At 43.8% G+C, this 20,507-nt stretch overlaps 1 pseudogene; it reads right to left on the bottom strand.

The window, feature by feature from the left end:
• Window positions 1-422: 422 nt before the first annotated feature.
• Window positions 423-9,562, bottom strand: LOC147729943 (dynein axonemal assembly factor 10-like; annotated as a pseudogene).
• Between the last annotated feature and the right edge of the window lie 10,945 nt (window positions 9,563-20,507).

Below are 20,507 nucleotides of genomic sequence, written 5' to 3' on the forward strand. Positions count from 1 at the left end.
ATGGAATAATAAGCCCCCCCCCGTCGAAATGTTTTCGTAGCCCCCCCACCCGCCCGAAATTTGGCCCTAGTTGTGCCTCTGCCTGTAGGGCACATTGGCTGCATAGGGCATGACAGCAATTCCGAACGGTAAGAAAAGGTGCCCTCTTCCGCACAATTTCAAACATCTGTAAAAGTTTGCCCGAAATATACATTTGAAAACGATGAAAGGAAAACATGTTTCCTGCTTATGGTGCTTCCTCTAGGCAGCAAGTTCTTAATCAAACAAGGTCTCTTTAACGTCCAACTTTCAACGGAGGTATGTACATATGTAGTTCCGTTTAAAATTAACCAGCATTTTATATACAGCTACTTAAAAAAAATATAAGAATCCTTGGATACATTCCAGTCTTTAGTGGCACTTTCTTTGGACGTCAATCTGCCTTAGACTTTATTAAGTTTAGTCACTATGAAGTCTTGCACGGTCTAGTCGTGCAGATATACAGCCCTTGTTTGTCCGGTCTCCAGTCAATGCTAGCAATGGGCTGTGTGGACAAGGTTACATTCTGCAGAAGAGCGACGGATCCTGCGACCCCCTTCTCCACGCCTTCAGAATCTTTCTGCGTCCGCTGAGCTGGATATTCATACTTCCTTTTTTTTTTTTTTTTTTTTTTTAAAGGCTTTTCTAACTCGCAAAATGGAGTGTGTGGTCACAAGCCCTGCAATTCACTAAATCACATTGGCAAAATGGCTTTGTATATTTGGCCCTTGATCGTGTTGAAGTGTGGAAGATGATGTGTGTGTTAGTGTGTGACAATATGTTTGTTGGCAAATTACTTGTATTAACAACTGGCTTGTTGACATGTGATGAGTGTGCTGGAGTCGGGTGGCTAGTGTTATGGAATATGATGTGGGTTATGTGAACGTATAATGGTTGATGTATGAGGTTGGTTGTGTCAATGTGGGTAGGAGTGGCATTGTATGATGGTTGTGTTAATGTTTAATCGTGAGTGTGTTTATGTATGACGTTGTTTGTGTGGTTTGTGTTCTCTACGTGCTACCTATACCACCTTTGTGCTCTCTACCAGTGCCCCTACCCACTGTGGCCACTGCTGCTCTGCTCCAAAGCTGGCGCCTCTCTGCACCCCTGCTGTTCCTTTTTTTTTTTTTTTTTTTTTTGTTGAAAGTTCATGTCGATATCATAACAAATACAGAACAGAGAATACAAATTGGCATGACGTTACCACGTAGTTATAAATATCAAGGCATAAATAAAACTGACAAATTTTCACCTTCTAAAAAAGTACTTGAGCTAATTAAAACCATTAATATAGCGGAAGATACATATGCTTATAATATATTAAGATTAAGCAGGAGGTAATACTATGGATATTTGACAGATTAAAAGCCATGGGTTTTTGACCGCCTCCATGCTGCCACCGGTGACCAGATCCTAAGTCCCATATCTCTGGATTTCACCCCCTTCAGTGCGTATAGCTCTGATTCAATGTTGTGAATCCCTAATAGCCTACACATCCACATCTGAAAGGTTGGGGCCTCAGTGTCTTTCCAAGCGGCAGCAATTAATATTCTGAAGACTGCTGTAGCTATAAAAACCAGTGCCTCCATCTCTACACTCAACCCCATTTTGGTATCAACCCCAAGAATTATTACAGTTGGGGATAGATCAATCCTAGTATCTAGCAACCCCTCTAAAAACTTTCCTATTTCAGTTTTAATTGGTCCTAATTTCTCGCAGCCACAAAACATGTGAAGCAGATCTGCCGGACCCTTGCCACATCTGGGGCAATTATGGTCTACTCTCTTGCCCCAGTCAAATAATTTTGCCGGCGTATAATAGAGATTGAATAAAGTTTTAAAATGCTGCGCTCTTAGATTTGAAGATCTTAAAAACCTTTTATCCATAAGAATGGCTCTATCTAAATCGATATCAGGATCATTTAATTTCCCTGCCCAAGTGGTTTCTGTCTTGAGCAAATCATCCAACAGTGTATCCAAAAATAATACATACAATTTCCTTATGCGACGGCCACCTCCCTTTAAGTAGTCTAAAAGTGCACATTCTTTAGATACATCTATGGTCGGTCTCTTGGATTTAATTGTATTAGTCAGTTGTATGTATTTAAGCTCTTGAGAGCCTTGAAGTGCATACCGAGACACCAGGAGATCTAGGGGCCTCAGTAGATCCTTTACCATCACTTGACCCAATGAGGTGATTCCTTGTCTTTCCCAGTGTCTCCAGGGCCCGTCTGTGCTCAAGTGGGGGAATAACCCAGAGTTCCAAAGTGGAGTGTGTTTATTGTACTTCGGGATATTCTGATTCTTCTGTATCCCCACCCAAATTGTATAAATATCTTCCAACATTTTGTGCCCTTGAGACTTAAAGAAACGTTTGTCAAAATGTCTTAGAAGTACTCCATCGGTCTCATTCCCTAATAATAGCTTATAGAAAGAGGGAATACCACTTTGAGAATTTACCGTGTTAGCAGGGAAGAAAAGTATAGCCATATCTGTAAGCAGACAAGACCAATGGTAACATTTTAAGTTTGGTATACCCAGGCCACCCTTTTCCTGAGGAAGAGACATAAATTTGATTGATCTCCTCACCTTGCCATATTGCCAAATAAAACTCATAAAAATTGCCTCCATTTCCCTGATCAAAATATCATCAATTTTAAAAGGGATCGATCTGAATTTATATAAAATTCTTGGAAACATTGTCATTTTAATGACATTCGCCCTGCCTATAATTGATAAATGCAAAGTATCGATCCGCTTTAGCTCCTGTTTCATTTTCGACAATAATGGTGAGAAATTATCCTTGATAATTTCCTGTGTCTGGGCATTAATTGTGATTCCCAAATAGACAGCGGAGTCCACATATCTATTATCCAACTTGACTGTCTTGCTGGAGCATAGAACCTGTGTTTTTGCCACATTTAATCTGTATCCGGATGCACTACCGAAATCAGAGGTAACATTAATTAGTTCCCTCATAGCGCTAGCAGGATCCACAGTAGTGATGGCTAGGTCATCTGCATAAGCGAGAATTTTAGTTACATATCCGTTCGTGATAATTGGTTTAATATTTATATTACCCATAATGTGACAAATCAGGGGGTCAATATACAGTGCAAATAGGATAGGTGAACATGGGCACCCTTGTCTTGTCCCTCTTGAGATATGGATCGGATTAGAGCCCTCACCCATTAGGTGGATGTTAGCTGTTGGGGTATGATACATGGCCTTAATTGCCTGAAGGAATCGGGGGCCAAATCCTCTGCTCTCCAACACTTTCCATAAAAAGCTCCACTTAACCCGATCAAACGCCTTCTCGGCGTCGAGGAGGATCATTGCGATCCCCTCCCCCTCCCTGGCGTGCATATCAAACAGGGTTATAGCTCTTTTTATATGGTCGGTGGTACCCCATCCGGGGATAAAACCATGTTGCCAGGAGGAGACGAGGCCTGCAATAAACCTTCCCATTCCGGTGGCCAATATTTTTGCGTAAAGTTTATTATCGCTGTTAATTAATGAGATAGGCCGGTACGAGCCTGGGCTCTCCTTGGGTTTGCCTTTTTTATGAAAGACCACTATATTAGTTTTGGTCCAGGACTCTGGTATAATGCCTGTATTAATAACCCCATTAAATAGATCTAATAGGAGAGGAGCCGTCTCTTCACTCAGATGTTTATAAACTTCCAGGGGTATAAGATCCGGTCCTGCTGCTTTTCCTGCTGATAATTCTTTCAGTGCTTGTCGAAGCTCCTCCATAGTAATATCCTGTTCTAAGATTTCCCTCTCATTGGGCAACACATTTTTACCCGTATCCTGCCAATTATTGCTTGGATAGGTTGTATCTGCATCCTCTTTATAGAGAGCCTGATAGTAACGCCTAAAGACCTCTAGGATTTCTGTTGTTTTTTTATAGATATGTTCCCCCTCTTTAGTTTCAGTAATAATATTTTTTGAGGTAGCCTGTCTTATTTTTAATGCTAGAGCCCTTCCAGCATTCTCACCTGTTTCATACATTCCCAATCTGCGGGTATGATATTCTGCTGCCGCTTTCCTTGCTAGTTGCCGGTGAATATCTGCTTTTATTGTGTTTAAACTATCTAGACTCTGAGGACCCTGAATCCCGTTATATACATCTCTCCTATGTTGTTCCTCGGCCTTTGCCAACCTATCCAAGAATCCCTCCCTTTCTTCCTTTATGTTTTTCCACAATCGTGCAGAAAAGCTGATAGTCTCACCTCTTAAACCCGCCTTGAAGCTATCCCAAACCATACCACGAGAAGCACTATATCTGTTGGCATCAAAAAATGCTTGAGACCAACTCTTTATATGTGCGATGTAATTACTATCTAATAGGAGTTTCCTATCGAAGGACCATGGTCTCATTTTTCCTCTTGGATTATTGATAGACAGATCCAAGACAAGAGGGTTATGATCCGATATTAGCTTTGGGAGCACAGAAATTTCTACGGTGCTGAGGAGAGTGGCTGTTACTAAGAAATAATCCAATTTTGTGTATTTATTAAATGGGTGTGAAAAGTATGTGAACCCAGGATCATCTTTCTTTAAATTGCCCCAGACATCCTTCAGGCCATAAGAATGAATTATAGAAGAGATTGCCCTGAATACCCGGGGTTTTCTTCCTTTATATTGGGTATTGCCTGTAAAATCTGCCGAGATATTAAGGTCACCACATAGTACCACAGGTGATGGCCAGTTGGTAAGCTCCCTTTCAATGTGATTCATCACCCCAGCATCATCCAAATTAGACCCATACACTGAGCAGAGAGTAATACCTAATCCCAATTCACATATAGCCCATCTTCCCAGTGGGTCAGCTTTTGATTTTTTAACCCCACCCAATCCAACCCGACCAATGATAGCTACCCCCTTTACAGTTGAGGTCTGCGAGGAACACGAGAATATTTCATACCCCCTTATATTTAGCCAATGTTTCTTTTTCCATGGCAGATGAGTCTCTTGTAGACAAACAATATCGGGGTTTACTACTTTAACATACTCCACGAATTTTTCCCTTTTTTTCCAGTCATTCAGTCCACCTATATTAAGACTAATTATCTTAATCTTTGACATAGCCCTGGAGAGAAACCAACCAACAAGCTAACCAATCACTTTTTATCTTATGCCTAACAATAACATGTATAACCACTTTCATTTTCTCCAGTGTATCAACAAGCATTAATGCATGAACTTTCTTTTTACTTCTTTTTCTTCCCCCTACCCCCCCTCCCACGAAGAGCCCTCCCAACCCCCCCCCCCCCCTGAACATAACTCACCCCCCGGTGAGGCGCGCCGACGAAGTCTGTGCAAGTGATGGGTGCGGCAGTGAACACAGTGCAATTAATAGACCCAAAGTCAACCTCGGCTTATATACAACCACAGTTAACCTACAAAGCTCCCCCAAATCACACCACGGATCTCCCTGCAGTAACAAAATTTACTAAGTGATACTCTAACTGAACCTTAAGTTAATCTAAGCCTGAGCCTTCATTCAGTGACACCGTATGCTAAATAGAGTCCAAGAACTCCTGGGCCTTGATTTCCGAGGAGAAATACAAGGTCTTACCAAGATGGATAATCTTTAACTGAGCAGGATTGATAAGGTAGACCTGGACTTTTTTGTCCTGAAAAGGCTTGATCAAGTGCCTTAATCTCCATCTACGTTCCACAGTGGAATGACAGAAGTCCGGTCTGACAAAGAAGGACCCTCCTTCAAATGTCCTTTTAGCATCTGGCCGGGCTTTCTCTGAGATGGACTGACGAAGAAGAAAATTGCCTATGTAAATTAAGATTGCTCTAGGCTTGTCCCCTTCTCTGGCATTTTTTTTCATTCTAAAGGGTGTCCTATGTGCTCTCTGTATTTCAGTGGTCCAGTTCCAACCGGCGATGTCAGGAAAAGCTTTCTCAAATATTTTGACTATGAACAACTTAGCATCCTGTCCCTCTGCCCCTTCCGGAATACCCAGGACTCTGAGGTTGTTCCTTCTTTGCCTATTTTCAAGGTCCTCTAGCTTCCACTGGATGTCAATTGCTTGGGCTCCAAGATTTTCTACTTTGGTCGTGGCTGCGGCCGCCTCGGTTTCAGTGGCGACCACCCTCTCCTCTAAATTTGAGACCCTGTCGCCGACGTTTACCCAGGCTTTAGAGAGCTTTCTAACCACTGCTTTCATCTTTCTCATCGCCGCCTGGGATTTGATGCTGTCTGCTCGGGTTTCCTCTCTGTGAGCCGTTATTCCTTGGTGGATTGACTCCATCATCGTCATCAATGATAATTGTGTGGGCTCATTGGGCTTTAGGTTGCATGATTCCGAGTTGAAATTCCCTTGAAGAGATGTCGTAGGGGAGTGGTCCCAAGCCAATGCGTTATGATCTCTTTGTGGCGGTGCATTTTTTATGATAGATGAAGGTATCCCAGCTTCACTGTCACTCTCTGTTTCCGGATTGCTGCCATCAATATCTAAACTATGTATCTCGTCATCCTCTTCTGACCAGTTGGCCTCCTCTGTAACCGAGAAAAAACACTTACTAGGGGTCTTTTCCTTTTCCATTTCCTTCTCGCCATGAATAACCCCAGAATAGATGGTTTTAGTTTTAGGGTTGTCAGGTAGTCCCTTGTTTTTTTCCGAGCCCGTTGCAAGACTGGTACCTTCTTTAAATGGATCAGCTTTGGGTATGCCCTCTTTAGTTGATAAAGCTGCTGAGCCTTGTGTTGAGGGGAGCAGTATATCCTGTGAGGGCACTGGCGAGGGTAGTACGGTGGTAGTCTCATTATTGCTGGATACAACGAAGTCCCCAGACCCCAATCCGACATCTAGAGACTCTGAGTGCGTTGTTATCAGATTATCACCGCCTATAATGTTGTCCCTGGCAGCCTCCGACTGATCCGATCGAGGGATCTGTGGGTCTATGACTGGGTTTTTCTCAAGAGTGCTAACTGGCAGTAGTAATGGTTGATCGAGGGACTCACATGTTGCAGACAGATTGGGTTGTGGAGGTATTACAGTTTGTACCAAAAGCCCGGGGTCCGCCGTTTCTAGAGCTGGCTCGATATCCTTCAGTTTCCTTTTTTTTTCATTCCGATTCAAAATTTCAACCACGCTGACCGTTGCCGTGGCTGTCGCTAGACGGGTTCTGACCTTGGGGGAGTTCTGACCCACAGCTGTCTGCATCTTTGCCCGTACTGATCCAGTTTCTGAGGCTGCCCCTTCTAGCCCAAGATTTGCGCCATTGTCCATATTTGAGCTACTAGCTAGATTGCCAGGCACTGATGCGCCTTCCACCATGCCCTTTTTCTTTGTTTTCCCCCCAGTATTGACTTTAGGGGGCATGGGTGCAGCCACTATTAACAGGGAGATCCCCTGCCTCACCTCAGTTAATGTAGTGCACCACGGAGCCACTCCACTGCTCTGTGACGGGCCGTTGAACCTGCTCAGACTGCTCAGACTGCCAGGTCTGCTGAATCTGCCGAGTTTGCTGAGCCTGCTGAAGCTGCGGCCGTTTCCGCCTCGGCTCACCGATCCCGCCGGTCCTGGGTGGCTCCGCCTCCAAGCTACGCGAGCTGCGTGAGCTCTGCTAGGGCCAGCTGGGCTGATTACCGACACAGCTACTGCTATGACCCGGAGCCTCACCAGAACCGAACGGGGCAGCCCTCCAACGAGATTGCCTGTCAACATCGAGGTATTTCTTCCCCGACCGCTCGAGCGCCTTTAGCCTTACGCTTCCAAAAAGAGTTGCGCTTCGGAGCTTCTTCTCTCCGCTAAACAAGTGCACCGGGGGTTTACACGTGTATCCTCCCAGCCAGCCGGTTAGCTCCTTGTTGCTAGTCTTTTAATTGATTATTAGCCCCTTCTTGTTGGTGTTTTCTGCACCACGCCGGTCCCTGCCAAGGAAACACGGAATCGGCATTCCGACATTGCCGTTCTGTCCCGCTGGTCCCGTTTTGCTCAGTTGTGCTCCGTTGTCAGATAGAGCGCCGAGATTCTTGCAGCCCTCCACTCAGCTTTCCACTCGCCTTCTGCTCTCTGGTGATACTCCACAGTCTCTCCACCATTCGTATCCAATGTCTCACAGGGAGCCTGTATGCCGAGGTCGTGTCTCAAAGCATCACTTCATCCCTGCACTGTGACCACTGCTGCCGCTCAGCCGCTGGTCACGGCCGCCATCTTCCTCCCTGCACCAGCTTTCCTGTCTGGATATTCATACTTCCAAAGATGCAGACTCCCAGCTCCTCCTGTTGTCAAAAATATATCTATGTTCTGTGGCAGGTGGCGAATTTGCCAAACTGTGTATTTGTGAGACTTTTCTGCAAGAGAAGCAAAACCTTTTTTGGGATGCTGGGTTCTCATGTCAAAAACATGAAAAATCCCTTCCAATGAAGTGGCCACCAGTTTATTCATTATTATATCCTACCTGTCGAATTCGACACTGCAAACCCCATTCTTAATGTTAGTTTTCCACCGAAGAGACCTGGGGGCAGATTTACAATAACTGGCGCATCCCGAGGGATGCGCCAGTTATTGTGCGCCGCAGCTCTGCCACCCATGGTGAGCCGCATTTACAATGCGGTGCACCATGGGGCAAAAACGGCACAGATGCGTGACGCATCTGTGCCGAAAGGTGGTGCATTGCTGGAGTTGCGTCGCAAGCGCGACACAGCTCCAGCAAGGCTCAGGGGTGCCCTATCTGTCCAATGCTGCGTCAAGCCTTACGCCTGCTTCAAGCAGGCGCAGGGTTTTGACGTAGCATTGGCCTAAAAGTGACTGAGTGAAATCTTGTAGATTTCACTCAGCCACTTTTGCGAGGCGCACCTGCCCCGGAACGCCCACCCTGCGCCGGAACGCCCACATGTGGCACAGGGCTTTACAACGTGACGCATCTGCCTAGGTGCGTCACATTGTAAATAGGTTGCAGGGATGCGCCACGTTTACGCCGCCGTTGCGTGACGCAACGGCGACGCAAGTCCGACATAAATCTGCCCCCTGGTTCTTAGGTCAAACAGCTTAATATCACCATTGTCCTATCCTGCACAGACAGCACGTTCTTGTTGATTACATGCATGTCCGAATGCTACAGTCCAACAGTTTCTCTTAGTTTCTCCTTCTCCAGGTTCCATGTTGGCGACTGGTATAACTTTTTGTCTAGTATCCAATACCTTCACAGTTCCATCTCTGCTCCCAGTAACAATTTCTGGCGCTCCTTCACCGTAAACTGGGATTTCTGCTGCTTCACACATTGAGGTTTGAGGTTTGAGGTTTTCATCAAAATCTCCTGTAGCAAGATAACGATGCTGTAGCGCTGAAGCACCAAATGTTCCACATTTGATGGGCTTGGGCTTTTTCTAGCTCGCTCAGCAGCTGCACTTCTCTGTGCTGGATTTCGTAGATCTGCAGTACGCCGGTGCCCCGCGGGTAGTTGCCCAAACAAACAAAACAGGCTCTGTGCGGCAGACACTTGCAATCAAAGACAGTGTAGTTAAGTGACTTCTGGATGTGGCAGATGATCTGCGGCTTCTCCAGTGGGCTGCACATGGTGGCAGTTATGGCAGTCGGAACCCCTATGCCTTGGCTTTTGACAACAATACACGAGCAACGCTCCGCCCTCAGCTTTGGACACAGAGGAACAACTTGGTTCACTATCCCTACCAGCAAGAACTGGAATACTCTTCAGTGTCTATGGTCACTGCAAACGACCACAACAAACTGCACATGTGCATACACACAGAGAGCCTGCCTGATTTCTATTGAAGTAAAAAGTAAAACTAGTTATTCTGTGCCTCACCTCTACCGATCAAATGGGTGAGATATAGAAATCTGTAAATACAGATCAGAGCCCAGTAGATGAAAATGCTCAGGTGCTCACTAGATTTTTAACTGCCGCCATTGAACATGTTTGTGTATTCTTTTACTAATTATCCACCGTCCGTGTTTTTTCAGAACTGTGACTGAAAAGGTGCAGCTGTCTTAGCGCAGTTACATGATGAAAATGTACTTCTGTGTATTTTTCTGACTGCTGTGCGAGGCCCATTCTTTTTCTCAGAAATGTCTTTGATCCTGTGGTCACACGTACGATTCCCTGTAGGTCCACTCAGCCAAACATATTTCTAAGGTTGATAAAATGATAGCCGTTTAGTTGAGTAGCAAAGACGTGATGTCACTTTGTCAAAGGCCAAGTGATGTCTCTTTATGTATTGTCACGCCCTCCAAGCAGATCTAAGAGGTATGCCCAACAGCTGTGCAACATGCACACCCAAGTCATTTTAGCAGAAGGCAATGGTGACTGCCAACCCATCTTTTCAATGAGGTATTTAAAATTGTGTATAACCTTTCAATCACCAAATCACCTATGTCTGCTGGATGTTTGTACTCCAGATGCAGGTAGTACAGCTGGAGGCCTGACAGGGCAAAAACTGATTGTAGCCCTTGTAGTAACTGCCCTTCATGGTCCCACTGGAAGCAGCAGAAGACACTATATATGAAGGTAGCAGAGTAAGGCCTGGAAATAGAGTGGCCAGAGGTGACTAGCCAGGCCTTCTGGGTTAGAGCGGGTCCACTACTAGTTGGTCACAGGTGTTGAGCACTTGGATGTATGTAGATTCAGTCAGGAGTAGAGTGCAACCTTTACTTCAACGTGAATTATCCGTTGTAGTAATTAAGAAAGGCTGGTCAGTAAGGAGCTCCACAAGTAATACATTTAAGACATTTAAGTAGTGACATCTTGCTTCCTACCATGAGATAAGACATCTCCTTTTTTGTGACAAACTAGGTTGAGGTTCACTCACAAAGTTAGTCTTCTTGCAATGGTGATAAGCCCTGTTTGTTCAACAGCACTTCTGTTTTTAGATAAAGCTAGAGTCAAAAATTCCTGGTAGCACTGCTGTATTTGTTCTTCCAGCGGAATGTGCATTTGGAGGCATAGCTTTTCAATAATGTTAGGGGCGTTTGAGTCTGAGATTTCCTAACAAGCACCAAGGTGCATCCAACTGAGAAGATAGGGCAAGCTGGAGCTCCTGGACAGTGGTAACAGGCAGGGTTAGAAGCATGCTTTTTCAGTTATTTAGAAAAATACACCCAGTCAGCATTGGAGCTCAGTGAGATACTCTTGACTATGTTGTCCACTGTAGCCCAGTTCCTCTTCACAGCAATGTAGGGCAGAAAGACCACGGAGAGCAAGCTAGCATAACCCAAACTTAACATCAACAGGGTGAGCAGCAGCAGCAAAGTTTTCAGTAGCCCAGGCACAGAAGTAGAACACGTGTGGAAAGATTGAGGAATCAGGGTAAGCAGGCTAGATAAAAGCATCAATTTGTAGAAAAAGCTGCAGAATACCGAACACCGTGCAATAATAAGGCACCTAAACCTCCAGGAAGGGAAAGCTTGGAACTCCTGAACCATGAAACTGGTGTACTCCATGGTGATCTATATAGCAAGGAACCGATGGTCTCACTTTCTTTCTCCTTTTTAATAAAATCTATAGAAACGGTTTCAGAAATCTAACAATATGAACATTATGTGCAAGGATTAATGTGCTGAACGACATTGTAATTTGTTTTTTTCTACTGAGATGTACAATTCCCATTGTTAAGCTTCAAGCAGTAAAGTTTTGAGCTAATGTTTCTAAGTGGCTGTGGATGTAGTAGGTTCAATCAGTTATTTGCCAAATATGGCCTGGGATATGCGGATGGCGGTCGATTATATAGTGTACAAGATTCCAGAAATTTCTGACAGTTGGTGGGGGGGGCCCAACATCAAAAAAAATTCAGCTGGGGGGGCTCAACCTAAAAAAGTTTGAAGACCTCTGTTCTAAGTGCATGTTGGCGCTAGTTGAAAAAAAGAAACACGCACACACAAACACACACACACTGTCCAGTAGGCAAGAAAAACGGAAGGTTTGTTATTCTACAGAAAAATTAAAAGGTAGGTAGGAAAAGCTATCAATCTGTAGTTCTCAGTTAAACGTGAACGTCCTATTTTGACTCACAAATGCTTGCTGAGGGTTTTCGTGGCGTGTGAGCATTCTTGGAGGGTTGTGGTCCGACACTCCACCCCTTGCATGTAGAGTGAGACCTGCTGCCTACCCCCGAGAGTGCACCCTGGCATTCAGGATTCAACGCAAACTTGTTATTGTCTTGGTGTGACACCGTGTAGCACTTGTGGAATGTGTTGCGCTGTGTGACCGGAAGTTACCCCCCCTCTACCCTGTGTTACGATATATCTCTGCTGTGATCTCAGAATAGTGTCAGATATTGTCTTTCCCGAGCCAATCACCTCACACGTTTCATACGAGAGAAACACCAGGCCCCCAGTTATCTGGTCACCTCCCCCGTTTCTGCGTTTGCGTGAAATCACAGCTTTTCCCTTGTGCTCGTGTGGCCCGGACTTGACTGCAATATTGTCTGGAGTGTCATTTTCAGGTGTTTGCTCCTATTAGAGTGTCATTTTTCAAGGCTCAACCACGGCTATATCTCCCAAGACATACAGCTGGAGTGGGCGGGGTTGGAAGGAAATGGCATTTCATTCAAATAATAACTTGGTATTTTTTACATAACCCTTCATGGAGCACGAGGACGCAGAAAATCAAACATTACTTTCGCGCATTGTATTGATTGGTATTTAGTGTACCGAGGACGGAATGCTGACTCGGACTTGCTGGGACTTGAACTCAGGACACTGTTTATCTCACTGAGCCACCCTCCTAGCAATTAGTGTTACATCCATCCAATGCAAGATCTGTGGTTACACGAGTAACTTATGTCCTCATTCAACGAGTTTAATTCGATTTCTCTCTTCTTGTTGCATGAAGTTACATATGTGGATTATTATTATAAAGTTTGTTATTCGAGCAAATGCATGCACTACATTTAGTGCAGCGTCCTTTTAGGAGCATACTGGGGTGTGGGGGGATTGACTGGTACATTTCTTGATCAAGGTATTCCTTCAGGGTGGCCTTTCATACAGTTTATTTATTTATTTATTTTAAAGGTTTTACATAGCGCTGGCCAGTCCCGGAGGTATCGGAGCGCTTTACATGAGCATCACATCGTAGGTACAGGTTACATTGGTGTACTGCCAAAAGTAATTGAAGGGTGAAGACTTTATTGCACCCACTAAATATCAGTTGCAGTAAACTTCACACAACTCTGAATTCTAACCCCTAAGCAAGCAGGATTTTCACAGAGATTGGAAAAATCTGTCCCACTAATAATCACGGCCAAAGTGTTTTTCTGTGTTACTCAATGAATTTGGGATAACGCATCCCTGATAGCCTCTCCTCTCTATCCATCGATTAATTGTGAACTAAGGACTCAACACATTACTGTTATGTACAAATTAATATATACATTTCCCTAGAAATATGGTAGAGTGGCCTAGGTGAAGGACGCCTTTTTAATGGAATCTATGGTTTTTCAACTGGCAAGGGAACTTTAGAAAGCATCAAGCATGCCACACTAGGCATATGGCCAGATTTGCAAAATCATAATATGAAATTCTTCCTGCTTATTCAAATATTTTGTGCACAAGATTTGCATATTACCCACTGATATCGCATTTTGTCAGCCTCAGCCCATGATCCATTTATCTTACGTGCCCACAGTCTACTGACTTTATTGGCAAATTAGCAACACAAACGGAGACGACTATTGAGTGAGGTGTGTGTATGTGGCAGTACATATTTTCATGTACGAGGCATGTTACTACTGTTTTATAGACTTACTTGCCTCTTGAGAAGGTGTTTCTTATATTAAAATGCCAGTGTTCAGCTGTACACATAGAGCAAGTCTATCAAGTATTCAAGTGAGTCAACTTAGACATGTATAAAATCTCCTTGTCTGTATGACTGTCCATTATTATCCATGCAATGGTTATGGCGCCGTTGTCCACTTATCTGTGGCTAACTGCAGGGGCAGCTTGGAGATAGCTTTGGTCATGTCAAAGTGTGCAATATATGCATGGACATGTACATTCTAACTTGCCAGTTGGATAGTACACTCTCTGGGTTATTAACTCCAGCTAGTCAGACTATGTTGGTGCATACTGCAACCTTTCAAAGGCTTCACACCCCAAAGGTGGCTGAGCATTCAATGACACTCATGGCCAATGTTTATAGGAGTGGGTACACCGGTAAATGTTCCCTCCATCCTGGAATCTGGCTAATGGCTTGCCCTGTCTGCAGTGGGAAAAGTAAGGGCTGACTAGGCATGTGCAGGGTGTCGTGCCTCACCACCCATCTGGGTTTCCCTTCTACCACAGAGGAAAAAAAATACCCAACCTGATCTCTTGGGGAAGTGTGTTCCCATTCTGTAGCGAATGTATGACGTTACAACTCATACATTTACAACATCCTTCACAATGTATACATTTACATTGCATGCCATTACAAATATTTTTTTTAACTACATTTACAAAGCATTCCATTACATCCCATTATACCTTTACAATGCATACCATTACATTGCATTTAAAGTAAATGTTGGATAGTGTAGGGGTAAAAATTACTATTCTAACTCCAGTGTGTGCAACAGTAGGGTAAGTGTTGGATAGTGTAAGGGTAAAAATGACTATTCTAACTCCAGGGGGTGCAACAGTAGGGTAAGTGTTGGATAGTGTAGGGGTACTATGCGTTGTAATGGTATGCGCTGTAATGACATGCAATGTAATGCCTGTGTTGTAGTGAAATGCTTTGTAGTGTCATGCGTTGTAGTGACATGCATTGTAATGGCTGCGTTGTAGTGACATGCGTTGTAAAGGATGTTGCGATGTAAAGACTGCGTTGTAAATGTAGTGCGATGTAATGACTGCGTTGTAAAGGTTGGTTCCCTTGTGTAGCACCTTTAACTCTGCACCCGCTACATGTCTCTCTACACCCCTGGACCAAGGAAGGATCTAAGGTACTTGTCATCAGATGATGTTTTGGTGTACAGCACAACTAATTATCCTGAGTTGTTTGGGGACTTGATACATGGGAATGCAATTGGGCCCTTTGGGGATATCTAAGTAAATGCCACTATACTTCTCTTTACATCACCGTGTATTGGATATCCTTACCGCTAACAAGGGGGGCTCTGAGCACCTCACTATCGGGTAAGAAAGACTCATCTACTTAATGACAATTGCTTAGAATCTTCTCGTTCCAACATCTTCCATTCCAGAATTCCCTTTATTGTTCACACTCTGCCTCCTTTGTTATTTTTCTTTTTTGGGATTTGATTGTCATCAGTTTTATTTTAACTCTAAAGCCCTCGAGGCTGCCTTCAAGCAGCAATTGCAGAGCAAGATGATCCTTCTCCGTTTCCACGGCTGTTTGGCTGGACCTCTAGAATCTTCTGGACACAAAGTCGTGTGCATATTTTTCGCAATACTCATTTTTCAGGTCACAAATACCACAGCATTTACTTTCCCAACAATTTCTTGCCAGTGTTATTTAGACTGGGTGATCTGTGCACAAATGTACTTCCCTCTTCAACAAGATTTTCAAATATGTCTTCATTGAACTTTTCAGAGTTGTAGCCCATATCTCCAGTGTGCAGTGTGCCACAACGTATCACATTTGTAATATGACCGTTCAGCTGTAGGTATTCACCTATATTGTTGCTTTGACCGGGCATCAAAATGTGTTTTCTCTTTCTCCCTACAAGTGTGCAGGAGTATGTTGGAGTCCTTCAGAAGCAGCATGAGGGACATACAGCTGAAGCTATGGTGCCTGGAGACTATGTGACATTGAAGTGGTGTCATACGAAGGGCACAGTGAGTGGCTGCACAGGTTGATGATTCACTACCAGGTTGTCTTTGCCTTTTCCTGTGAATGCAATAGCCTGTGCACTAATGTCTCTAAGAATCAGCCCCAGATACTCTGTAGATGTTTAGTGGGCGGAGGGAATGCACATCTATCTGCTTCCCTGTCCACCAGTTTCTGCCCTCCCTTCCTATACAATTGTGCTGTGCCAGTTTCAGTTACAAGCTAACAAACACATGCTTAACCAGTTACTGCTAGCACCCTCGCTGTCTTGTCAGAAGGTCCATGAAGATGAGGGCTGACTCAGTCCTGATTAGAAAACGGTTTGAATTTTGAACAAAATGTGTGCTGTGGTGATTTGGTGAACCCTGGCATCAGACCAATGTCCAACAAGCTGGAAAAATACTGACCCATCATCCGGCCGGAAGTTATACTTCATCATAAATTCTAAAAGAGATTCTACAACAGCACAGAGAGATGTTTGCCAGAGACGGGACTCTGATGGTAGCTGTTTCCTGGCTAGCCAAAGATCTTGATGACGGCTAACCAGGTTTGGAAACAGGTAACCTCTAGGTTTCGGAATCCTAGGACCTGTTGGCTGCTGGTACTGATCTGACTGAAATGTGTATTTTGGGGTATCTCAGAGGAATTATTTCTCTGGAACCACAAGGGCCTTTCAGCTAGTTGGCAGCGATCAAATCTTTATTGGTAAGTGGGGATCCTGCTGGTCCAGTGAGCTTCCCTTCTAGACAGAGATCTTGACCACAATTAGGCCAGCTTTTGAGGCAGGGGCCCGTGAAGTTTCAGAACTCCAGTCCCTGATGGTTTCTGTTTCTCTGAAGGCCAGGAATAGCCCACAGAACGTGGAGAAGCCATGCTGCTAAGAATGCCTTGGAAAAAGCTGAAGCCATACTCCCTGTGAGGAGACATACATACTTCTAAACAGAGGAGCAGCTCCATGACAATGAACACAAAGAGCATGACTGGCTCCAGAAGATAAGGACAAATCCCAATAGTACAAACAACAAGTTTCATAAGCACACCTAAATAAGTCCTTTTTGTCCAAGTTCACAGTAATATTTCCTTTTTATTATTATGTGTGTTCTAACCAAACTAACCAACACGTTTTGTCATGCGCTTTTTCAGTGCAACTTCATCAGGGTTAGGAAATACAACCATAATATACGACTCTATCCATATAACCTATGAGTAACTACCCAACACCAAAGGAAGAGGGAAAAAGGTAACACCTGACAATATGGTCAATACAACAAAATACCAAAAAAGAGCATGCTCAATGCAATAAGGGCCACCACAAGACAGTGCAAGAATGATTTAGCATCATTGTATGTGCGCCATGCAGCTCCTAAAAACAGGTTTTCTTGATAGTCCCAATATTTATTAATGACATAATCAGTGATAAATCTTCAAAAACTCCAGTTTAGGTTTATTGTCAAATAATCCAACTGTGAGTGGCTTCATAAATATGGAGTAATTCAGTGCGGCACAAATTGCTGCGTTGCATCACTCTGCACAAGGGAAGCGTTCCATGGACGTTGAGGTGGGTTTTCCCACACAACACCCATGGATTTTGACACAGCCCCAGATTTACAGAGCCATGTACACCTGTCTCTCCAGGGGAGGCGCAATGGAGAAATTACTTTATTTCCTCTTGTTTTTTCCTTTTTCAGTGTGTCTGCAGCAGACATAGGAAGAGGAAAAAGCCTCCCAGGTTTGCTTTTGGGCAGAAGGTGCCCCTTCCTGAATACAATTCTGCATGCAACACAGGCACCCTTGCACCATGGTGTAAGGATGCCTGTGCTGGCTCCAGGATGCCAGAACGGCAGCAGTGCAGGAGGAAAGGTGCATTCCTACCCTTTCACTTTGACACATGGCAGCGCAGGAAGAGGACTTGGGGCCTCATTTATGAGGCTGTGCGTCACTTTTACGCCGCCGGTGCGTCACTTTTTGATACGCACCAGTGGCGTGAAAAATGCGCCTTGTTGCTCCATATTTACAAAGTGACGCATCTAGGTAGTAAATGTATAGAGGGGTCCCCGTGAGGAGAGCGTGTAAACACACAATAACACACTTACAAATTTCAAAAAGACGGTGATTCAAGAGAAAATGTTGTCATTTATTCAACAACATTGCAATGTGATTCAGTAAAGCATTATTACAATTACTTTAAGTAGAGTAGAGAATAAGAAGAATGAAAAAGCCCCAATATGGGAGGGGAGGGAAGGAGAGGTGGTGCTCGAGGGCTGTGAAAAGGATTAAGGAAAGTACACAGAGTTAAACACAATGTACATAAATACCAACATCAAAGGAATTGGGAATTGTTCCAAAAACTAAAATAGCCCATGTAAATTAAGGCAAGTGTTGGAAACACAATTCAAACTGTGGACATTCTACGGTCACATATGTAATTCAGTATGATCCAGGGGATGTGCCGGACGTCCCAAAGTGAAGAGGCGTCGACGTTTCGACCCCTATTTATAGGCTAAATTAAGTCCTTTGCCGGGGTCTTCATCAGGACCGTTATAGTGGGGGAAGGGGCGAAGTGGGGCCGTCCTGTCTGTAAAATTAAAAACCAATATCAGCAAATGGGGTATTGAGTTGAAAATCACAGTCACTGTCCTGTAAACCGTAAAGGTTGATTACTCAAGGTAGAATAACACCATGGGGTCCGGGTCATAAAGACCTCTGGACAGAGGGAACTAAGAGCTGAGTAAGCCACATGTCATGCTCAAGCTCAGTAGTGTAGATCTTAATTCTCACAAACATTACATACATAGGAAAACAGTAGCCAAAAGGAAATATAAAAGATATATACATTATTATGTAGTGTCTACAAAAGAGACTCACTTAGAATAAAGTAGCACAACCAAATGGTGTACTGCTCCAGAATGGGAAGAAACTAGCTCACAAGAAACTGTCAACTGTAAATTGGACCATAGGTGTTCATTAGTCCAAGTCTCAATGTATCACGGTGAATTTCCAGTACACGGACAGGATTAAATGACAGCAGGTCCCGGAAGGACAATTAAAGTAAAGTGTAAGCGGGTATGAATTTACCTTTAGTTAAATACAGCACACTCCATCAAGATAACCATCATCGGGAAAAATTGTTGCCGAGAATGGTGAACGGCGTGCCGGTGTACTGTGGAATTGGCTGTCAATTCTAGGTCAAAACCAAATACTTGAAGTTATTGGGGTGTTAGAACACAGATGTTCATTAATCCAGGTCTCAATGAGTGCTGGTAAAATACCAGTACAAGGACGCGATTAAATAGCTACTTAGGGTAAACAGTGGACGGGTGCAAGATTACCTTTAGTTAGAAGACATTATACTAATTCTGCCTAGATCTGACAGCTAGATTGACAGAAAACCAGCTCACCGCCCACCTATTTCGGCAACAATTATTCCCGCTGATGTTCACCTTAATGAAGTGTGTCCTCTAACTAAAGGTAATCTTGCACCCGTCCACTGTTTACCCTAAGTAGCTATTTAATCGCGTCCTTGACTGGTATTTTACCAGCACTCATTGAGACCTGGATTAATGAACATCTGTGTTCTAACACCCCAATAACTTCAAGTATTTGGTTTTGACCTAGAATTGACAGCCAATTCCACAGTACACCGGCACGCCGTTCACCATTCTCGGCAACAATTTTTCCCGATGATGGTTATCTTGATGGAGTGTGCTGTATTTAACTAAAGGTAAATTCATACCCGCTTACACTTTACTTTAATTGTCCTTCCGGGACCTGCTGTCATTTAATCCTGTCCGTGTACTGGAAATTCACCGTGATACATTGAGACTTGGACTAATGAACACCTATGGTCCAATTTACAGTTGACAGTTTCTTGTGAGCTAGTTTCTTCCCATTCTGGAGCAGTACACCATTTGGTTGTGCTACTTTATTCTAAGTGAGTCTCTTTTGTAGACACTACATAATAATGTATATATCTTTTATATTTCCTTTTGGCTACTGTTTTCCTATGTATGTAATGTTTGTGAGAATTAAGATCTACACTACTGAGCTTGAGCATGACATGTGGCTTACTCAGCTCTTAGTTCCCTCTGTCCAGAGGTCTTTATGACCCGGACCCCATGGTGTTATTCTACCTTGAGTAATCAACCTTTACGGTTTACAGGACAGTGACTGTGATTTTCAACTCAATACCCCATTTGCTGATATTGGTTTTTAATTTTACAGACAGGACGGCCCCACTTCGTCCCTTCCCCCACTATAACGGTCCTGATGAAGACCCCGGCAAAGGACTTAATTTAGCCTATAAATAGGGGTCGAAACGTCGACGCCTCTTCACTTTGGGACGTCCGGCACATCCCCTGGATCATACTGAATTACATATGTGACCGTAGAATGTCCACAGTTTGAATTGTGTTTCCAACACTTGCCTTAATTTACATGGGCTATTTTAGTTTTTGGAACAATTCCCAATTCCTTTGATGTTGGTATTTATGTACATTGTGTTTAACTCTGTGTACTTTCCTTAATCCTTTTCACAGCCCTCGAGCACCACCTCTCCTTCCCTCCCCTCCCATATTGGGGCTTTTTCATTCTTCTTATTCTCTACTCTACTTAAAGTAATTGTAATAATGCTTTACTGAATCACATTGCAATGTTGTTGAATAAATGACAACATTTTCTCTTGAATCACCGTCTTTTTGAAATTTGTAAGTGTGTTATTGTGTGTTTACACGCTCTCCTCAC

Source organism: Lissotriton vulgaris, chromosome 2_1 (assembly GCF_964263255.1).
Source record: "Lissotriton vulgaris chromosome 2_1, aLisVul1.2, whole genome shotgun sequence".
Taxonomy (NCBI): domain Eukaryota; kingdom Metazoa; phylum Chordata; class Amphibia; order Caudata; family Salamandridae; genus Lissotriton; species Lissotriton vulgaris.